Source organism: Barbus barbus (assembly GCF_936440315.1).
Source record: "Barbus barbus genome assembly, chromosome: 23".
NCBI classification, from domain to species: Eukaryota; Metazoa; Chordata; class Actinopteri; order Cypriniformes; family Cyprinidae; genus Barbus; species Barbus barbus.
In genome coordinates, this window is record NC_136751.1 from 17,397,571 (window position 1) to 17,420,794 (window position 23,224).

A 23,224-nucleotide genomic window follows, 5' to 3' on the forward strand; every position below is an offset into this window, starting at 1 on the left:
CAAATTAAAGTTCTCATAGATCTATATAGAAAGTTTGCGGTATCAACAAAGACTCTGTTTTCAACATATTTCTCAAGGGCAATTAAAAAGATCAATTCCACCAGTATAGAACTGTTCCATCTCATTAAATTAAAGCTAATGCCAACCTAATGTGCTACAACACCTTTTATTTAGTGCACCATTGATTTTAGCAGCTCAGTGAAGGATTCATTAGGCTTGTGTTCGACTGATATCTACCTCTACAGAGGCCCTCAGTAGCACCTGGCTCCTAGAACAGTCCCTGGCACATCGACAACTGAAACTTAATGCTGGCAAGTTGTGCAGTGAATAGGCTTTCAGCTGTGTACTTCTCTCAAACTGTTTCCTCTAACTGCAGGTCTTTCAATCTTAGCGGTGCTAGGCAAATAGAAAATGTGTGTCAAAACAGACAAAGGGCCAGGTGTCTTTCGGTCCTTCGACTGAATAATATTTTGGTTATGTAATCAAGTTCATTTGAATTTTTTCTTGTGCTGTTGCACTGTTTAAATGTTGCCATAGATTAAATTAATAGTTTAAGGAAAATTTACTCACCCTCAGGCCATCCAAGATGTAGATGAGTTTGTTTCTTCATTGGAACGGATTTGGAGAAGTTTAACATAACATCACTTGTTCACCAATGGATCTTCTGCAGTGAATGGGTGCCGTCAGATTGACAGTTCAAACAGCTGATAAAAACATCACAATAATCCACATGACTTCATCATTAAGACATTTTTAAACCATTTCTTCAAGCTAAAATATTCATAATATTGTTTCTCCAGTGAAAAAATCATCTCATCTGAATCAGGAGAGAAATATGCACAGATCAAAAACAGTCCAAAACTTTCTAAACAAATATGCACTGTGGATTTTGATGTTAGAGGACAACAGGGGATGGAGTTTGTCACTGGAGAAAGCGTTATTATGGATTAAAGTTTAAAATGCCTTATGATGGTTTCGTTTCTTATAAACCCTCTTCTTATCCATTCTTATAAAATGCTTTTCACTTTATAGCAGAGGTCACCAAGCTTGGTCCTGGAGGGCCGGTGTCCTGCAGAGTTTAGCTCTAACCCTAATCAAACACACCTGAACTATCTAATATAGTCTTGCTAGGTATACTTAAAACTTCCAGGCTGGTGTGTTGAGGCAGGTTGGAGCTAAACTCTGTAGGACACCAGCCCTCCAGGACCGAGTCTGGTGATCCCTGCTTTATAGGATGTTAATTGAATCTTTTCCAGGTAATAGACAAAATCATCTACATCTTGGATGGCCTGGGGGTGAGTACATTTTCAGCAAATTTTCATTTTTGGGTAAACTATTCCTTAAGGCTGAAAACATGATATGATTTGATATGATATGATATTTAACATTTATAGTCATTAAATATAAATCATAATTCCCTAACAAGATTATGAAATTAACTTCCATATTTTCTCTCAACGAAAGAGCATAACACCGAATTATTATACATGAAAAAAAACCTAAATGAATAATAGATTAATGACTGAAAGACTTCTGTGAACCCTGTAATGAGATGCAATCAATTCTGGCATATCTCTCTAGTGGAACGACACCCTGGTGACAAACCCAAATCTGAATCTGTCACAGGAATCTCATGTCCACCTCTCACCCACCTGTCCCTGACAACTATCCAATCTGCACATTACAGCAGATGTCTGTATGTGCACTCAGAGAAAGAGAGAGAGAGAGAGAGAGAGAGAGAGAGAGAGAGAGAGAGAGAGAGAGAGAGAGAGAGAAAAAAAATCAAGTGCATAGCTAAAAATGTATATTATGATTTTCTAATGATAGAAAAAAAGTAGATGTGAAACTGAGCTACATGACTTGTTGTTGAATGGTTGTTATAAAAAAATGACAAAGTGATAATGAGATTGTTTAGTTAATCCACAAATGCTTGATACTGAATATTTATGTTCAGGAAGAAAATAATACAGAGACAGGCAGTGTGTGAACACCCTGGAGACATTTTGCTGCATAATGCAAGAAAATTAGATTAGCAATCAACTTGTGAGGGGGAAAAAACATAGACCGTCAAATTGAGTTTGATTGGATATGTTTGGCTGAAACCTGATATTGTGAATAACAATAAGCTTTGCTTATTTCAAGTAAGAAAAAATCAGGAAAACAGAGAACCATCAGAGAAGAGGAAATTGATACAGATGATTCCACTTCATGAACAAACTGCATCAATTTTGTATTAGAAAGAGATATAGTGACGTCTCCTGCTTTTGGATCACAAGACTAAAGGTCTCTGCACACTGAGTCCGAAATTATCGCACGTTAAAAAATAAATATAACCTCACGTTGTGTCAATCTCGTTTGCACACTGCCTCCGAAACTTTCGTCCATCAAAGTTTTTTTTGGGATCAGGTTCGATTTTCTGCGTTTTCGCATCCGTAGCATGTAATTTGATAGTAAAGGATGGGGAATATGAAAAAACGGAAAAACGCATGCGAAAATTTCGGACTCACCAAATACGTGTGCAATGACCTTAAGATCTTATTTAGATTTTCTAACTAAATGAAACTTAAAAGATGTGTTTCCCTAACTTTAATAGTCAAGGAGAAAAAAAAGTACAGCATAAACAATGTATGCTTATTTAATCAGACATTTGGATTAGTTTAATTAAGCATTTCATTTCTGCATTACATTCACACTAAACTGCTTATCAGTCTCCATTCACACTTATTAGTTGTTCTATCTATTTTTGCTTATTTTATCTTTTAAGTAATGCAAGAATACATTTAAAAAATCTCCTATTGACTCGCATTGATAGAATGTTTGCTCTATAAGTCTAACCAACAGTGATGATGTCATCAGACTGTTTGCATACTCAATTGATATTTTTTCTTAAATCTATTTGCATACTGAAATGTTATTTGATTTTCTTTGAGGTTGACTTGTTTGACCTTTATAAGTTTGTCCTCACTAATTACTCATTAGTCGAAGGGAATTTAGTGCTGTCATTCAGGTGTTTGTCCTCTTTGAATGTTGCTTTCTGCTCTGCCAATGGAACAGATGATAAACATTACAGTAAAATATCGACACACAAAGTTCTTACATTATATAGTGGATAATTATCCCAGAAACCCTCTTTTTGTGTTCTGCAAAAGAAATACATTAATACATGTTTGAAATGTCATGACATTACTTTGTTCTTTTTTTTTTGGGGGGTGAACTTTTAAATGTGTTGAAAAAACTAGAAAATGAATTAAACTGAATCAACGAAAATCAATGAACCTTTTCTGAAGGATGAAAATTCAGGCCTAGAAAGCTACAAATGCAAAAATGTTTTATTTTGAATTATATCAACATAAAAATATATAACCCGTGGGTTAACGGCTGCTGGGGTTGAAGAAAGCTGTTATCTGATGCAGCTGTTAAACAAACTGAATTGGGTGCTTGGATATGAAGTGAAATAATGGACCAGTGAGGACGTGGCTATTTGTTTGATATATCCATTCATCCTCTCTATTTTAGAACCTGATATATGTGGAAAAGTCACCATATCCCACAAATGCACTCTGGATAGTTTCTGCAAACCACAATTTAAGTGCTTCATTGCTTTGGTTTGCATGTAGAGCTCTTTACGTGATGCAGTTTATTGGCTCACTATAATGCATCTTGTTAAACCAATACAGATTGCTGCTGTTGGACTTGTCTCTATTCATTACCTGAATCTCTTATAGAAGATGTTTCATTCTAGGATGGCTATAAACGGTTGGTCTTTCAAAATATGGATCAATTATATGATTACAAGACAGATATAAATGTAATACAATTGAGGTGTTTGTACTTAAAGAGTCATTTGTGACATGCGTGTACATTAATATCCTCTCGGCTGACCTTCACAGAAAAAACATGTTATGCTATAAGGACACCCAAAACCAGTATAATTAAAATGTAACATTTGATTTTTGATTTAAAACTCGTAGGACAAGTGCTGTACGGACTGTTACATTAATATGATAGCATCAATTTCCACTCAGCTGGTCTCTAATGAGTTTTCTACCATTTTCAAACAGAGCTGTAACTGAAAGCTGGTCATGTAAAACATTGCAAAGGAAGCATTCTGTCACATTATAAGCTTCAATACAATCGCTAAAATATTACCTTGTTTTTAATACCTTGTAATTTGAGTTCAGTTGCTCATATATATAATGGTCAAACATTTAAAATAATAGAGATGTTAAATATTTTTGAACGAATCTCACTTGTTTATTTGATCATAAAAACAGCACATTGATTGTAAAAACAGTAACTGTAAAATATTTGGAAACATTTAAAAATATATTATATATTATTAAAAACAATAAAATATATATTAAAAATCAAAATACTTTTTTTAATGGTTGTATATTCAGTATATTCAATTTGTATATATTCAGCAGTTTCAAAAATTATATAAAATATTATGTTTTTACAACTTTTTTTCGTAACTTAATCCCCTCGTGCATATAGTTTCACTTTACACTCTACCTGATCTAATTAAATACAAACAGCTTGCTTTCTCCTGTTGCAACATGTCTATACTTCTGAAGAGCAAAGTGCTTTACGATAGTAGCTCCTTCAGCACGATGCAATTAAGCAAAAAAAAAAAAAAAGAACACTTAATTAGAAGGTTTTGATTAAATGCAGACAGCAGTCACATTATGAAGCCTCTAACACCACAGAGTAGTGTCTACATACATATAGAGAGCCTGGTTCTATATATGCGCTAATTCTTATATATATATATATATATATATATAAGAATTAGTGCAAACTGCTGTCCCACAACCACAAAACACATTTAAAAAAACATTTAAGTATTCAAACCTTAGATGTTTATTAAGATCCTTCTATTATATATTGAAACCCACAATAATATTTAAAACATTAGTAAGCTTAATATACATCAATTCATAATTTATTGCGTACTTTCAATAAAGGAGGTGGCTGTCCCAAACCCTGACCCCTAAATTTCTACTTATGAAAATGATATTAAAATAATTTTGGTATATATTTCCATTGTTGTTTTTAAAAGTATATTTTTGATTCTTTTAAAATGTTAAGTGAAAAAAATATATTTTATATTTTCTTTGTAAATTATGAAACTTTATATAAAAAATGTGTCACACATTTTTCATGTCACTAACGAAACAGTGTATGCTTTAGTCTGATTTTAATTAAACCCAAAAATGTATGATCAGGAAATATTCCTGTGCCTCCCTCTCTCATAGCTACGTGGTGTGAGTAGATAGGTCTCATCATTTTGAGGTAAATGTGTTCAAAAGTCTGACAAATCTGTGTGTAACTTTAAGGAACATCACTACCAAACACGTTTTTTCTGCAATTAAGCACACTTTTTTGGGAGTTATTTCATAGCATTTAGTTTTTATACTGCTGTTTAGAACTGTGCCAGCTGACCATGTGCTGATTAGCATTAAGCTAGGTTCAAAAGTATCTAAAATTGTCACTACCGAAACAGTCACTACCGCATTTGGTGAAATTGACATCTTTGTTTTTTTTGGTTGTTATCCCATAGAATTGTCACTCTGAAACAGTTACTACCAAAACATGTCATCATTGTTTCGGTAGTGATAAAAGGGAACACATAATCCCCATATTTGGTAGAAATAAACAAAATGTTAGTACAGATATGCAATTTTTTTATTTATTTTAGTAGTGTTAGTATGTAAGTTAAAATTCTGTAATGTGATGTGCTTGCTACCAAAGCATTACTGTCACTACCGAAAATGTGCGCTTACTACCGAAAAATGGGATGCTTTGTCAAAAATAAAGTATACTGATTTATCAACTAAGATGTTAAAAAAACAACAAAAAAAATTATAATCCAGATGTAAGTAAAATCTGAATAGGTCGATATAACCCCTTTTAATTAAATTAGTATTACTGTGTTTTGGTAGTGACAAATTTGGGGATAGGACAAATATTCAAAAAATCTCTAAGAATACAGTATGAGAATTAACTGTACAATTACTAGAAATGTGTACCTTAGATATTATACAATTTGCATAAATGCATTTTTTTTTTGGAAAATGTCCAATTTTTTCCAAGACGTTTCCAACTCTGACTTTGGACCAATTATGTATGTATGTGTATATATATCTATATAGAACTTAAGTTATTTAATTTGCATTATTACAGATGTAGCCCTCCAGCCCAACCCCCATAACCCTGATTTGTGCCTTTGAAGTCTGCAGGGAAGAACATAAAGAGCCATTGGAAACCAAGGAAAATCTGTATACATATCCTCTTACATCCCTTTAATATCAGGTAGCATTTATACTGAAGGTGTGAATGTACTAAGTAGTTTCCAGGAAACAAGGAGTATTAAATAACAGCAAAACAAACAAAATAGTAGCAACAAGCACACCTGTTATGAGAGTCTATTGAACCTGAATTGATTAAATATATAATGTCAGCCCACAATAAACATTTTCTGATGTGTATTAAACCCCTCTCTGTCAATTTGTCTTCACTTTGTAGTGTAAGACGGATATGAAATATTGATGGACTAAGCATCATGGAAGCACTCCGGAGTGCTGGAGAAAGGTCTAGCCCTTTCATCGCCACAGTACAAAGGGAGCTATCATTTAGTGAAGTCTTTGTTGCTCCCCACCAAATCAATATTCGCTGACATTTTTAGTAAGGGCTGGGCCTATGGGGGTGGGGGGTGGGGGGGGGGGAGACCAAGCAGTGCTGGAACAAAGGCAGTGCTTTTGAAACTATGACAGGCATTGCATGGCCATTAGCTTCTCTCTGAATCCTGCCGAGAGGTGGAGGAAGAGGGGGTGGCCGCTATGGAGAGACTGTCATTTCAGGTCGTTCTGCTTCATCAATATTCAACACTCAGTGACACTAACACCTACCAGGATGCAACTCGGTGTACAGAAGAGGTGCAAATAATTACACGGGGATGAAAACACCTGCTTAAATTTGAAACTACAATGCAATAATGTCAATAACAATTATAAAAGACATACCATTTAATCAAATCAAATCGGTTATTTTGTGCTAAATATATCTATATATTGGGTGAAATGTTATCGGACCCAGTAAATTTATTTAATTCCTCCAGGAGTCTCATCCGCAAATTAAAATTCAATCATTCATATAAATAATCCTAATGCAGATGAAGGAAATGCACGAACGCTCTTAGTTATGTAAATAGTATTTATGTAATTACTGGGCATGGAAATCAAATTATGATAAACAGGAATGAGGATATTAATTATGGCCAACAAAAAAAAAAAAAAAAATGGTAGTAGTAATGAATAATGAATAAATGGTGATTTATTAACAAAAGAACAATGTAATATCCAAAATAAAATAAATAAATAAATAAATGAAAAAAAAAGAATACAAATAAAATAAATAAAAAATATAATATTATTATAATACTATTGAAAAATCTATCTATCTATCTATCTATCTATCTATCTATCTATCTATCTATCTATCTATCTATCTATCTATCTATCTATCTATCTATCTATCTATCTATCTATCTATCTGTATAATATATAATAGATAGATAGATAGATAGATAGATAGATAGATAGATAGATAGATAGATAGATAGATAGATAGATGTTCTCAGTTATGTAAATATTATTTACATAAAATATGCATGGAAATCTAATTATGATAGATAAACTGTCTTTTAAAGACGAAACAAAAATCATAAAATATCATATAAAAAATGCTATGCTAAAAAATACGATTGTAACATAATTATTATTAAAAATATAATAACAAATCACCTTAGAGTATGATCCCTGTGCAGAATCACGAGTACTATTGCATTTCACTCTAGATTTCTGGAATAACATATATTTATGTCTATGGGCTTATTTTACTGAAATGAAAGAGAGAGATAGCACAGTGAATGTGATTGTGGATTACAATATTGATTGGAGCGAGAAAGTTTATCTTTATCATGCACAAAGTATCTCAGGCAAATGACGAGATCGAAGCTAGCCATAGGAGTTTGCCACTAGGCTTCCCTCGAGGCAACCTCTCCTGTAAAAGGTATAAAATAATGAAGGGTAGCAAGTGAGGCAATATTAATGATTGAAAAACTGTTCTTGTCAGAGCCCTCGCTGGTTCAGTGGAACTTTACAGGGGTTTTTATTAACATGTTGTGTACTGACGGTGTCAGAGTCTGTCTGCTGAACGGACAGGCTAGCCGTGGGCTACTCATGTATGAGGCTGCTGCATTTCTCACTTTTTGACCTCCACACTAGCTGACAATTCACTCTCAGCAATGACAAGAAACTGCCTCGGGCTCTTCCTTGTTCCAGACATATAAAACATACACGAAGCAGACTCGTTTTATATTTATTGGATTCTGAGGTGTTTATCCATTCAGAGAGACCCGTAGCTCTCCCTCAAACACAAACAGTAAAAATAAATAATGAATTGTGAGATAAAATAGCGATATGAGACATAAAATTACATTCTTGAGATGTAAAGTCAACTTGTGAGATTTGAAATCACATTGTGAGATATAAAGTCATAATTGTAGATAGATATCTAAGACTGCAAGATGCAAAGTCATTTTACGAGATAAAGTAACACTGTGAGATATCAGAATCAGAATGAGAATGAGCTTTATTGGCCAAGTATATTTACACATACAAGGAATTTGTTGTAGTGACAGAAGCTCCACAGTGCAACAGAAAGACAGTAACATGACAGTAACATGTTAATAAAAACAAAATAACAAGAAATAGCCAATAACCAGTGTACAAAGCAGCAAAAAAATAAAATAAAAATACACAATATATAATATAGACAACTATGTATGTACAGGTCAAGTATGTGCAAATTAGAAATGAGAAAAATTAAATTATTTTTATTAAAAATATCAAGTAATAACTGTGAGATATAAAGTCACAACTGCAAAATTTTAAATCACAATGTGAGATAAAAATTCACAATGTGAAATAAAGATGCAATTGTGTGATATAAAGTCACATTGCAAAATATAAAGTCATATTTTGAGATGTCAAGTCAGAATAAAAGATATTCGCATATACAAGAATTGATGCCATAATTACAAGATATCAAGTCATATTGTGAGATATAAAGTCACAATTGCTGCATACAGTAAAGATGTGATTGTAAGATATAAAGTTGCATTTGCAAGAAATACAGCTTATTACAAGATATTGCGAAATATAGTCACTTTGTGAGAAATAAAGTTGCAATTATAAGATTTATTTGCAATTTTGAGATATTAAGTGGAATTTGCAAGAATTTAAGCCACAGTTTTCAGATATAAAGTGACATTGTGAGACTTAATGCCAAAATTTTAAGATATAAAGTTGCATTTACAAGAAATAAAGCCACAATTGCAAAATATGAAGTCATATTGCAAGACAAAAAGTCACATTATGGAGCATAAAGTCATAATTGTGAGATTTACTTTAAAGTCACAATTGGGAGCTATATCCCCATAATTATGAGACATAAAGTCACAAATGTGAGATATGAAGTCACATTGTGTAATATAAAGTCCCAATTACAAAAAAAAAAATATATTAACTCGTATTGCGAGATATAAAAGTCATAATTGTGAGATATAAAGTCGCTAACGTAGTTGTAACATTCCCTGAAAGAGAACTTTTAAAAGAAATATAGGTTGATTATGCACCAACACCTTTATGTATTTGTTTTCTATTCCTCCCTACAGTCATTCAAAAACTGATATTTAATCCCACCTGATGTCCCTAAGCAAGTGCACATACCTATTCATTTACAGAGGCAGGAGTATTCTTCTTGTGCATGGCAGTTGAAGGCTCCAATATTTCACTCATGCCAGTGAAACCTGGGAGATAATCAATATGACATGCCAAACAATAGAACACAATGATTGGAGTTTAATACCCTCAACTCGAGAATCGCTAATGTTCCTGTTGTAGAAAATCGATCCTTCTAACACCACAGCAATTCGAACTTAAACATGCACTGCTGGACGATCACAGCACCATCGATGGGAGTCTCAATTAAAACAAAAAGTAATAAGATAAAGATTGGATATTTTGGGAGGTTTCAACACAGTAACAAGGACATTTCAATCCTGTAAAAACAAATGCTCAGCTCCTGTTTATCAAGAGACTGTGAAACATCCAGAAAGGGTATTATGATATGTGCCTGAGGGATTGATACAGAGATAGACGGATGAGCTGTCATTTTAAGAGAGGATACTGTAATACAATCTATTTACTTTGTCTTTCGTTCTTGATAAAGCTACGGATATCATTATAAGCGCTTACATACAATATAAATTAGACTAAAAATAAGCCTGTTGCACTACTGTACAGTCTTTAAAGCTAAAAGATAATGTGTTCAGACATGTCTTTGGGAGTAAGGGAAGCTTTTAAAGAGGGGCTCGCTCAGGAGGGCTACAGATAATTAATTAAACACAACCAGGGGGAAGCTGACGACAGCCATATTGCTCTTCTTCTATAATAGGGTGTTGAATTCCCTGCCCCTGAGGCTCGCTGCCGCTCAAAAATCTTTTTCCAATATCAGGGAGGTGATAAATATTCAATGACACAGAGACTTGTGGGCAACAATTGGATCCATTTCTCTCTGTGTTTGAAGGAGGAGGAGGAGGTCGCTGGCAGAGTGACATAATGCGGTGATCCTGTGTGAAAGCTGAAGTCAAGACTTTTATCAACGCCCCCTGGGATACTCGCTCTGATCTCCAAACCCAGCGACGCCAATGACCAATCCCCAGATGCCAGTAACTAAACCCGAGAGCTCACTGCATATATACTCTTCACAGGTAGATGCTAATAACACTAGTATTATTGATAGACTGACCAGAGAAAAAGGTGCACTCTGTACCTTTTTGCTTATGTTTCACTGATTTTTGTTTTACTGTTTTTTTTCTTTATACTAACACCTGTTGGTGTTAATGCTTGAAATCTGTCGATTAACTGCTGCCACTTTGCACTAAATCTGTATATTTGTCTTTTGTTTTTTTCCTTTTCATCAAAATTTTACTATATGCGCTACAAATCCACAAAAAAATTATATTTTTGGATTTAATACCAAATAATTTGATTTGCGCATTATTGGTGGTTAGCACTACAGATGTAATTAGCTAAACATGAAATATTTGAGATGTTAAACTACAGACAGTAATGTCCTGTAAATTACTTGATTATTTTCAAATCAAATTTCACTGTTTTGAATTTAAAATACGCAATCTATGTGATTCATGTAATGTAATTTGTATTATCAGCGAAAAGAAAAATTGAATTAGAAGGGTTTTCCACTCTATTCCAGCTCTATTTGTTAAGGGAATAGGTGGCGACAAGTCTTTATAGTCTTTATAGCCTTCCCAAATTCATTTAGTAACGAAGCTGTCACAACACACGTAGGAGCCAGGAACGAGAAGGTGAGGTGCTTCTTCAAAAGACTCAGATTTTATTGAACAAACTCAGGGATCGCTGGAGATACAGATAAACACTGAATGACGATCAGACTGGACACAGAGTCAGGGAAACACAGGGCTTAAGAAGGGGAGACTAAACTAGATAATTAATAACACAAGGCTGGGGACTAATAAACTAATGATGACATGAAACGAGGACAGGAACGGGAAGACCAAATATGGGCAGGAGAGGGAGGGAAACAGGACATGGGAAACACAGGTCTGACAGAAGCAAGTCAGGGTCTTTATGATTGAGTCACTGAATTGCTCACTCAACCAATTTGTTTAAAAATGCTAATTAATTTAGAAACAGAACACAACTGCCCGCATTTTCTGCTCTGACTTTGTTTTGAACTATTTACATTGATGGAGAAAAAATACACAACATTGCCAGTAACTGGTAATATTGAATAGCTTGCATTTTAGACAGTATTTTCTTGTTTATTGAACTGCTCCACAGTGTTTTAATGTAAGAGCTTACACACGAATTTGTATCTTGAATGCACAAGGCTTCCGGTGTCATCCACTTTCAGTTATTTTAGCTGTACGAAAGCAGTCTGTTATGCTGCTTGATATTATTTATCACCATATTTACACACTGAACACACAGCATAAACACACTGTTTTTTTAATAATCAAAAAATAGTGCACCTTATAACGTTAATTTAGGAAATGTAGTTATAAAGGATACATAAGTCGATAAAAGTAAATGTTTGCTCTGGAAAATTCATTTGCTGTCAATAAACGGTTAAATGATGTGTGTCTGGCCTTTTGCTGACTTAAGTCATTGGCTGACAGACTGATCAATAGAACAGATTAGTTCCCACTGTCAGCTATCACCTTTCCCTTGGTGTAGGGTATTTGAGCTCAGACTAGCGGTTTTGGGAAGCAGTGGTAAGTGAAGGAGGATTTGAAAGAGAGGACAAAAGAAAGAAAGAGTGTGTAAATTAGAGTTATGTTACTGTTGGACTACATTAAAAGGTTTAAAACCAGTCACTTTAAAGATTGAAAATTATTATATATATATATAAAAAAAAAAAAAACTGGTAGAGTAGGGAGGGGGGAAAAACATTATTTAACATAATTTTGGTTACTCGACAAAAGCATATCTGGTGTTGTCACATGAACAAAGACAGAATATGAAACGGCGATAGCGCCCATCCCAGATTGCTATTGTCTAACCGCGTCCCCTCAGTCAGCCAGTGTCCCAGACTCTGACCCTAATTAAGTCATCAGACACAGGCACTTGACCAGGGGTCGCCTTCTCCACTGCAGTCTGGATCCATGCGGCTCAGTCTGAATGCTAAAAATACTTAGAAAGCTGCTCTGATAACCTGCTCCTCTCAACACTGTCCCTGTCACCGGCTCTGGTCGTGCTCGATTACAATAATCTTTGGGTTCACTGACTGTATTACTTATGCTCTGAGTTTTAATAAAACATTCCATATGTACTGAGAATGAAAAAGCAGCTTAATTATGGCTTCAGCTTGACAAGGCTCTGACCCTTTCATCGAGTTCAGGGCCATAATGAAATGATCAAACATAAAGCTGTTTCTGATAAAGGATGAGGGAATTATTGCTTTTATTAAAACAATGAAGTGTAATTTCAATATTCAGTCAGTGAGATTTGTAATGTTTTTGGGTCTCTTATGCTCACCAAGGCTGCATTTTTTGATTACAAATTAAACCAGTATTGGTGAAGTGATAAATTAAGGCAAAACAGTATTATTGTGAAATATCATTACAACTTAAAATAACTATTTTTAATGTAAATATATTTTTAAATTCCTGTGATGGCAGCTGAATTTTCAGCAGCCGTTACTCCAGTCTGTAGTATCACATGATCTTTCAGAAATCATTCATGATTATTTGGTGCTCAAGAAATATTTCCGATTATTATCAATGTTGAAAAAAAAAAAAACTTTTGTGACATTATAAATGTCTTTTCTTTTGATTAGTTTAATGTGTTAATAATATATGACTCAACAGCAAACACTGATAAACAATAAAAAAGAACAGCAGAGACCTTTTCTAAAACCAGATTAAATGGATAGTTCACCCAAAAATGAAAATTCTGTCATTAATCACCTTCATGTCATTACAAAACATAACATAAAGTCGTTATTTTTGGTTTATTTGCGCACAAAAAGTATTCTCATCGCTTCATAAAACTAAGGTTGAACCACTGACGTCACATGGACTATTTTAATGATGTCATTACCTTTCTGGGGCTTGAACGTGGTAGTTGCATTGTTTTCTGCTGAGGGCCAGAAAGCTCTCAGATTTCATCAAAAATATCTTAATTTGTGTTCTAAAGATGAACAAAGGTCTTACAGGTTTGGAACGACATGAGGGTGAGTAATTAATAAAATTATTTTAATTTTTGGGTAACTATCCCTTTAAGATACTTTTTTTTTTTCATACTACCATAACATTGTACTTTAACACGAATATGGCCCATGCAATATTGGATTAATTTATCCTAGCATTGCTGACAAGCAGTTTTCTCCTAATTTCAGTTGATCTGGAGAGTGATTGTGTATAGGGGTGAAAATCAGCAGGTTCTTTGCACACTATAATCCTATTAACATAGATCACTTACACATTGTACAGCAGCAAGTCAATGGGAACGAGGACGTGTGTAATCGCATTGCTTCAGAAAAAGGGAGATTGCCCTGAAGATACCTAAAGCAGTGTTTATTTCATGCTATTGATGCTATGGGTGGAGGCTTTTGACACACACATAAGGTGGTGTGAAGGAGCTGTATGGCTGCTATGTTAAACATTTAATCACATCCACTTGACAGCAATTTACAGTATTTAAACTGTGTCAAAATCACAAAGAAACACTGTAATTACCATACACCTGCACCATTATTTGTCACTCAAGACTGTAACTCTGCGCCCACCGGTTTAGCCTAATTGAGTATCAGAATATTCAGCATTCCATGGCCCTTATTATGTTTAGGAATGTATATTAGATTTACGTTTAAACAACATCCGCCCTTTGACCTACATCATATCGATCACTCTTTTTCCTGCAGCTTCTGTTTCCATAGTAACAGAGCTAACCCTTGCAAATGACCTTTTAACAGACAGACACTATAGGGTAGTCTTCGGTTTGTAGGACAAACACTCACACACACTGGCTCAGGTGTCAAACTAGGCAATGCATTTAATTACTGGCTGATTCATCTCCATCCAAACTGTGGATAATGGTACCGGTGACTAATGACTCCATCAGCCTGTCATCCACAACACCAGCCATCTGCATATAATATGACAAACAACTTATAGTTTTACCAGGACAGGTCAGCGGCATGACCTCTATTGATTTTTTTATTGATTTGAGAGCAAGATAAATTATAAATGTCTTATATCTCAGTAATAAAACAATAATATTTGATACAAACGTGAGTTAGATTAAATTTGGCATTTGGTTCAATATGAATTTAAAAATATATATTTTTTACAACATTTATTAATTTAGGTTAAATTTATGCTACTGTTGAAACATTTGAGGTCAGTAAGATTTAAAAAAAAAAAAAATATTACTTATTAAATTAAATTGCATAAGCATTAAATTGACCAAAAGTGACAGTAAAGCTTTTTGTATTTTTACTAAAAAACATTTATCCATGTCTTAATTATTAAGACATAGTTTTTATATATTTTTTATTATTATAAATATGAATGTATTATTGTTTATTATTAATACTATAATTCAGTCAGAAATTAAAATTCTGTCATCATATACTTACTTTTGGCTGAACTATCCCTTTAATTCATGTTTGTTCATAATAAATTAAGTAATATAATTAAAAGTAAATAAATAAATGCTATTAAAGAACCAAATCATTCTAAACAAGTGCATTCATGTTTTGTGTGAATTAACTGAAACTTGTAAAGTATTACCATTAACTTGAATTAAAAGTGTTAACATTAACTTAGCGAATGGCTTTTTCTGGATTCAAGATCCGAGAATGGAGGCTGCAAATGACTGTCAGAGCAAAGCCAAGACTCCTGCTGCTTTATGAAAGAACACCTGAGAGTAATGTACCGCAAACCACTGGAACAGTCAAGAAACTAGTATGAGACACAGCCTGCAGCTGTGCCTGTTGTTTATGAGTGAGAGGGGATAAGAAAAACAGAGAAAGAGAGGTTCTTATAATTAATCCGTCTGTCTGGTTGTGTTGTTTCAAGTGACAAGAATCTGAATCAAGGGATGATGGGATATTATAAGAACACATGTAACTTGACAAAAGCCAAAGACATGTCCTCGATTATTGTGTGTTTTCTCTCAAAACCAGATTTACTGGGGCATGAGATCCAGTAAAATACTGCTTGCCCCACTGATAAACCCTTGTCTGATAATGGAGATCATATACTGACTTGATAATCATTTTCTGTGATGATATTTCAGCAATCATGTCATATGTTTTCCATTGGTTGTTTAGAATCAGAACTAGCGATTCACAAATAAGTCATTAGTGATTCAACAGATCAAAAGCTTTTGAAAAACTGGATGTAAATCAATTTGATTCATTCAGAGAGTTCACTCGTGCATTGAACGGTTTGTAGCGGTTTCTCACACCATACCTACAGGCTACTGTTTGAAACAAAACTCACGTTTTCTATCATGTGTCAGGGATGAAGCAGTTCTTTATTGCATGCAGTTTGTGAATGAGCAGCACCCTCTGTAGCCTACTAGCAAAGACATTTTATATCCATGTATCAAAAACAGCAAAAAAAAAAAAACAGTATAAAAAAATGGGAGCTCTTTTTATGATAGGGGAGGGTCTGAATTCCCTACTGATAAAAGTCTAGAAAGCTTACAGTTGAAAATTAAAAAAAATCCAATAAAATGTTATAGGAAATACCTTGTTCATGATATTGTGCCATCTAAAGTGCTAGGATCAAAAGGCAACAGTTTAGACAATAAGCAATCTGCAATCCTTCATTAAAAGCTATTCAACAGTAGCTCTGGGTTTAAATTAAACACATTTCATGTTTTGAAATACTATGTTTTATAGGTATAGGCTCTCAAAATAGGAATACATTTTGCCTTGAGATAAGCTTGAGATATTCACTAGTGAAGGTGAGTGAAAACGTGAATGCTAATGGCTAAGCTATCTCCAGATAATACAGACATTCTTGACTAGCATACACATAACCCCCATCCCACCCTGTTAGTTTCTGCTAAAAATGGAAAGTGGGATATAAACTGATAGTTCTGCTGTCGAAAACGTTTGTTCTGGATCCAGCTATCTCAGCTGTGCTGCTCAGTTATGCTAATGAGCTAAGGGAGTCTCTGATTCATACAGTATTTGGAGTTCCCTAGCAAGCATTGAATATGTCATGTTTTTCAACTGCTAGTGTTGGTTACCTTCCAGTTTGACATGGAAAGTCTGAGTGAAGACATTAATTAATTTCATCTTATGTCTGTGTCTATAGTGTCCATACAGGGGTGTCTTTCTATGCCATGGCTACAGACTACATGCAGCTCTTTCATTATTGTGCTCAATGGTGTCTAACCTCACATAATGAACTCCTTGTTGGTGCTAATGGTTACTATAATAAGACACAGTCAAAAGTTCCACTTACAACAGCCCTCTATGACATTTACATCACAAATGTCTGGGAAATTGGCCACACTGGAGCAGACTGTAAGTATTTTGAATGGCTTTGTGTCATGAATTTAATCCCGCACCTATTTGTTGTTTGGTTACATAATCAGTGCTATTTTATTTATAAAAAGTTGCATGTAACAGAAGTAGCATTAGATATATTTTTATATATTTTCCATATTGTGATGAACAGTCTGACATTTCACTGAAAGACTGAGTTATGTTTTGATTAAAATTTTAAACATAAATAAATCATTCACAATAAGATCAATAACATGCATTTAAAAAAAAAAGAAATGGAAAATTTCTATTTCATACCAAATGTAATGGAGAACAAGCATTGCAATGTTCTGTGATGCTTTTGGATGTCTTACATTGACTGTTCTACAGTAAAATATGCACAGACTGATTTGCTTGAGTGCCGAATCCTATTTAAATCCCCCCATTCAATGGCCTCTTCACATGGCCTGAAATGCAAATGGGCTTAAATATGGGTGTGCTTTCCATTATTTGTTTGGGCACTAGAGAAAATGCAAGTGGTTCCACTTACACATGTGAGAGCCCTTTAGATCCCCTGTGTGTCTCCTTCCTTGTGTCCAAACACTGTTTGGGGTTTGATGACAATTTCAAATGCATTCCTCCAAATTAGACTGGCACCCAGTCACATCACGCAGCAGGGAGGACCGGAGCGCAAAAATCGGCATCGCAGTTTTGCTATGCTAGAATAAGGGGATTATTTTAAGAGCTTTTAATCTCTCACAAACACGAGTAAACATTCAGTCTTGCATCGCTTCCTCATGCAATTAGTTTCCATCCTGTGAGAAAGAGAATATTAATCCATTACAGTTGAATGGGGGTGTATGTTGCTCTTTTAGTTTGGCTTATCTGTGTGAGAATTAGCATTTTATTATTCACAGTGGGATGTCGCTCTCGATATCATCACCAAATAATAGTGGAATCTGTTACGTGGAAGTGATTAACAGGAATGTTTAATGCTCATTGGAAATGATTAACAGAACTTTAGTGGTAAATATTATATAAATTATTGTAAAAAGGGTGATGTGATGAAAACTAGAAACAATAGGGGAGTCCGTTTAATTAATATTCTCATATTTATCTGCAACAAAGTCATTTTTGATTTTAATACTAGTTACCAGCATCATTAAATTATTGTTGTTATTAATTAAAACTAAAACTACCAAAACACCAAAAAAAAAAAAATAATATAAATAAAAGATGAAAAACTAATATTTGAAATTTTTTAAAATTAGAAATCCTTGGCAACTAACTAAGTTGAAGTACTAAAATTAATAAAATGAAAGCTGATGTAAAAAATTTAAGCTAAATAGAAATATAAAACAAAAATGAATTAAAAATATAACAAATTACTAAAACCTAAACTAACATTTAAATATGAACATATACTAAAACACAAACAAACAAAAACTAAACATTCAAAATATTAATAAATACTACAATAGTAAATTATACTAAAATGACACTGTTTTAAATTTTGTACATGATTTGAGGAAATTAATTCAAAATTAATTAGAAATTTCTAAATATTAATAAATACCTGAATATCATCATCAATTAAATCATATACTATTGAATCATTAATTAATTTATTTATTTTATAATAATTTTTAAATGCTTGTAGAAACTTTAAACTAATTTTGAAAATATGCAATAGAAATGTCACCCTGGGAGCACATTTCTAATTGGTTAACCCTTAAACACACCTCGGGTCTTTAGTGGCAGATACTGAATATACCTGAGAGTAAGTGATGATAGTGGTGAAGCAGTTGCCCAAAACGCCCTTCAAAGTTCCGACAGAAAACAAAATATGCATTATTTTATTACTTTGCAATTGTTATTAAATTACCATTACTGTTTTATACTATTGTGGGAGTTTAGAGATTCATCCGATTCATTAGATACACATTCCAGGTCACTAAAGACCAAATATTTTATAATAATTGGTTCAACATTCAATTTAAGGGTTTAATTGATTGTGTTACTTACATTCACTAAGGTCTCCCCTACTGCAATATCGTATAGTAAGAAGTATAACAGTGAAAAAATCAGAAGTCGATTGCATCTTTGGTTTAGCTTAGCACAAACATGTATGAACAAGAACATACACACACACACACACATACAAACCCTCAGCCATTCCATCTTCACACACTCACACCTGCCCCATCTGAAAAAGCTGGTTTGGCATAGCAACCCCATGTCCTCTGAGCACCTGCAGTCTCTCCAACAAGGTCATTGGCAGCATAGATGAGGCCTGTCTGAGGTTTGCCAGCAGCAGGACAAATGAGAGGAAAGCGTTTCTTGTTCCAATCCAGCTCTCCAGCAGAGGTGACAATGGCTAAAGCAGCATGCCAATCCTGTCTTTGCAAAGAAATTCAATCACACAAATTTTTCATATCTTTGGCCACCTTTGGAGGTTTCTTACAAGTCTGTTTCAAATGGGATTGCTGGAAGGTCTGTGAGTAGCTTAGTTGATTATAGCCCTCTAAACAATTGTTTGCTGCAAGAAAAGATGGTAAAACAACAAACACAGTACAATGCAAAATTAGATGTAATAGTTGAGAGTACAGTAAGTGCATTTCACTAATGTAATTTGTACAAGTGTTGCCAGTCATTAGCAACTGCAAATAAAAGTTTGCATTAGCCATCATATTTGTAAGTGGCAGTCATTTGATTGTTGAGCACAGTAATTGCAAACAGGTGCACCAGCTAATTACCAAAAAAAAAAAAAAAAAAAAAAAAAAAAAAAAACTCTTCCTGCAAGCAACAGCTTACATTAAAATCTTAATGTTACCATAACCACACTTTGAGAGATCATTACACTTGTACTTTTTGTAGTTTAAGTGGATCAGCATGAGTGATACTGACATAATTATAAAGGAGAGTTTTTGTGTGCATGCTAGTTTGCGCTGTTTTCATAGTCTGTGGCTATGAACTAACGGATCTTTCCTCATAGTTTTTTCAAATAGTAGATAGTATTTAAAGTATACTGTGCAGTGTGCAGTAGCAGTAGGCTAGCATACTATTCTGAACATACTGTATAGCCACTGTGGTGCAGTCCTGTTAATCATTATCAATGTGCTTTGATTTGAAGGCAGGGTTCTGTTTACTATTCCTGGAAGCTTGTGAGTTAAGAATGATCCTCTTAGAATTTAGCTGAATTTTGGCAGAAGGAATATTTTAAGGAATTATATGCTGATCCTCTTGAACACTCCAGAAGGCACTTATGCATGAAAACGAAGGAACAGAGCTGATGACCCAATCAGAAGAGGCCCTTCTGAGAACGAAAGAACTTTGTAGTGTTTCTACATATGGATGCAATCCAGAATGATTTAAATGCACTATTGTGTCTAACCAGCCCATCCGAGTGATTTTGTGTGATTAACATAGAAACCACAACTCAATGACAGTAGTAGTTTGTGGTCTGGCCATGATATAAATACCATATCATCATCTTTGCCAACTGTCAGTTTTTATTCTTTTAAACATGCATGATATCATAAAATCATTTTCAGATTTATTTTTTGCTTAAGAACAGTAATAATGCCAAAATAACCCCAATATTGTAAATAAAGTAGTGTTGTCATTCATACTGAAAGACTGCCGATATTAAAATAAAAAAGGGAAATTTTATAAAACAGGATTAAGTATTCAGTGTAAAGGCACTGTGGCTTTATAATAAGAGATTAGTTTCTTTAGAAAATTCACAATTACAAGCTCACTTCCTCAAAAGCAGCCCAAAAATCAAACCCCTGAACATTTTTGGTTAGCAGCTCAGTTTAAACTTTAGGGTTGCCATCCTAACTACAACTATTTCCACTAAAAAAGATGAAAAAGGACATACATTTTTTACTCAAACGTGTTCTGAGGACAAGAAGGACATAATACAATTTCTATTAAGCTACATGACACTTTTGCTTAGAGCAAGTAGAACTCCAATTTACAGGAGAAACTATAAAAAAAGAGGTGAGAGATACTTAGCTGAAGATATTGCTGTTAACTAAAATACATTTTTCCAGATCATGGACAAAATGCCATTCTCATATGGCCTGGCCACACCCAGCCAATAGTCCTTTCTTTTGTGTCCCGGTACGTCCATAACCGCTGATTGATTGATCCCTTCAGGCAGGCCGACCGAACAAACTAAAGATCCTCAGCTTCACGGCTTAGAAAACTGAAGTATAGAGTTGCACAGCTTTGAGCTTTAGGGTGATTGTATATGGAAGAATAGCTAGAGGTGATATCTTGATAAACCGACAAAACATATGAGACAGTATATTCTCACTAATACATTGACTTATGTAACGTATAAAATAATTATAAAAGAATAAAGTTTAACATTACTTTTATCTTCAGAATGAAGCATAATATGCATTTCTGGCATTTTTGATTTGACTCACCAGTACTGAACATGCTTTAATCTTTTTGTTCAAACAAATTCTTTGGAGCTTTAATCTCACTTTTTTTTTATATATATGTGACTTGTTTCCATACTATTTTACTTTTGAACAGATTTGCTGGGTTAACTCTTACAAACGTCTTACCTAATTAATCTACAAATAGTTGTGCTGCATGAATGGTCTTGCCCCAGCAGGTTTGAAATATTAGAATGGGAAAGAGGTATTGGGGTTTGGGTGGGTGGAGGGTTAGCAGAGTCTATGGGGGATTACTTTTTGTTTCAGAGCAGACTCTGTTAACAGCTATCATTCATCAAATTTCAGTGATCTTAAAGAAGACTCGGAAACCTTTGCACAACACGATCATTGTACGCAAGTACAAGCTTAAATGTGAAAAAAGATTATATGTTCATGATGATATGATATGTATGCATATGAAATACAAATAAAATAACATTTATTAGGAATATATTTATATTTTATTTATGAAGCATTACAAAAGTTAAGGTGTTCTCCTGTAAATACTGCTATATTTGTTATATTAATGTAAAAAAAATTAAAATTGAAAAGATTTCTCCATTAAGAAATTTTTTATTATTTCTAAGGTTATTCTCCTATCTGATTATTATTATATTAAATGAGCTGTTGCCATCATAAAAACCCTAAAGCAATTTCTATTATAGAAATATGTAGATTAATTATATATATATATATATAGAGAGAGAGAGAGAGAGAGAGAGAGAGAGAGAGAGAATATATTCACTATTGTTCAAAAGTTTGGGGTTAATTTTTTATTAAACTTTTATTCAAAAAGGACATTGATCAAAATTTATCAAAAAAGTTACACTGAAGATCTGTTACTTTACCTTTAAAACTTTGATTTCTGAAGTATCGTGTGACGCTTAAAAATTGTGCCTTGCCATCATAGGACTAAATAACATTTTAAAATATATTAAAATAGAAAACAGTTCTCTTAAGTTGTAATGTTTCACAATAGTACTGTTTTTACTGCATTTCATCAAATAACCCAAATTTTTGCATAGTATGTAATTATACTGTTGGACTGTCTTGCTTTCTGAAGTGAATTCCTATCTGTTTTGAATGTTAAAACAAATAAATGTGTATCTATAAATAAGATGACTAATCTAACATAATTGCTTCTTCATTTGCTGTTCATTTCTATGCAAGCTTATAGTCAAAAGCAAAGCCAACATTAGGCCAAATACCAAGAGTATCAGCTCTACTTCTTTTACGTGGAGAGTGAAATTTCCCTAATTTATCTTATATTTACTTTACTTTTTTTTACTTTTGTCATTTAGCAGACGCTTTTGTCCAAAGCGACTTACAAATAAGAAAAAGTAACTAAAACTAAAAAGTTACAACTCTATAAATACTATCTACCCACATATTTAAGAAAATAAAGAAATTAAATCAAATTAACACATGCATATAACAACAACATTTCAATAATAAACATATCAATGAAAAAATTTAATAAAAAGCTACTACTATCCCTTGCCGGTGTCCCTGCCCGGTGGAGTCGCACGGTAGAGTCGATGGTCTTTACACTCTTTGGTCTTCACACTAAGAGGGCTTCACACGACGACTGCCGCGACCGCTGCCGCGGTATAATAACCTTTATTATACCAATCTAACAAATGATCATTTCA